Here is a 1,017-nt window from a genome sequence, read left to right on the forward strand (position 1 = left end):
GTCCAAGGCGCTGGCTTAAGGCGTCAGTCCGCTAGGGCGTGGGTTCGAATCTCACAGCTGTCAGAAATTTGTTTTCGTGTGATTTGATGAAGAACGCATTCCGCGGAAACGGTTCGAAACCGTTTTTGTGTCATGTCCTATAGTGTAACGCATCTTCTCCGCTATGATTTATGAAGCACTCATCGACAGTTTGGCCGAGTGGTCTAAGGCGCTGGCTTAAGGCGCCAGTCCGAAAGGGCGTGAGTTCGAACCCCACAGCTGTCAGTCTATATACCTGACTGGTGTTATATTGAGAACCCAGACCTTTTCAGAAGCGAGGTAGTGCAAGATCAAAACCTTCTGATCGATATTGCGCCATCGCACCTCGCAGAAACCGTTCAACCCATTTTTGTGTCCTCTGGTTTGGCAGAGCGATGCATCACCTCGGCTATGAATCCTGAAGCACTCATCGACAGTTTGGCCGAGTGGTCCAAGGCGCTGGCTTCAGGCGTCAGTCCGAAAGGGCGCGGGTTCGAACCCCACAGCTGTCAGTCTATATACCTGACTGGTCTTATATTAAGAACCGAGACCCTTTCAGAAGCGAGGTAGTGCAAGACCAAAACCTTTTGATCGATATTGTGCCATCGCACCTCGCAGAATCCGTTCAATCCATTTTTTGTGTCCTCTGGTTTGGCAGAGCGATGCATCACCTCGGCTATGAATCTTGAAGCACTCATCGACCGTTTGGCCGAGTGGTCTAAGGCGCTGGCTTCAGGCGTCAGTCCGCAAGGGCGTGGGTTCGAATCCCACAGCTGTTAGAAATTTCTTTTCGTGTGATTTGATGAAGAACGCATTCCGCGGAAACGGTTCGAAACCGTTTTTGTGTCATGTCCTATAGTGTAACGCATCTTCTCCGCTATGATTTTTGAAGCACTCATCGACAGTTTGGCCGAGTGGTCTAAGGCGCTGGCTTAAGGCGCCAGTCCGAAAGGGCGTGGGTTCGAACCCCACAGCTGTCAGCCTATATACCTGACTGGT

The 1,017-nt window shown here is 50.8% G+C and overlaps 4 non-coding genes across 4 annotated transcripts; all 4 read left to right on the forward strand.

Moving 5' to 3' along the window:
* Positions 1-184: 184 nt before the first annotated feature.
* On the forward strand, positions 185-264 carry Pmar_PMAR007095. Its single transcript has one exon. It is a non-coding gene; the product is annotated as a tRNA-Leu (tRNA).
* Positions 265-450: 186 nt separating this feature from the next.
* Pmar_PMAR007096 lies at positions 451-530 on the forward strand. Its single transcript has one exon. It is a non-coding gene; the product is annotated as a tRNA-Leu (tRNA).
* A 187-nt stretch (positions 531-717) lies between these two features.
* Pmar_PMAR007097 lies at positions 718-797 on the forward strand. Its single transcript has one exon. It is a non-coding gene; the product is annotated as a tRNA-Leu (tRNA).
* Positions 798-918: 121 nt separating this feature from the next.
* Pmar_PMAR007098 lies at positions 919-998 on the forward strand. Its single transcript has one exon. It is a non-coding gene; the product is annotated as a tRNA-Leu (tRNA).
* The last annotated feature ends 19 nt before the right edge of the window (positions 999-1,017 follow it).

The sequence above is a fragment of the Perkinsus marinus genome (assembly GCF_000006405.1).
Source record: "Perkinsus marinus ATCC 50983 genomic scaffold scf_1104296973334, whole genome shotgun sequence".
NCBI lineage: Eukaryota > Perkinsozoa > Perkinsida > Perkinsidae > Perkinsus > Perkinsus marinus.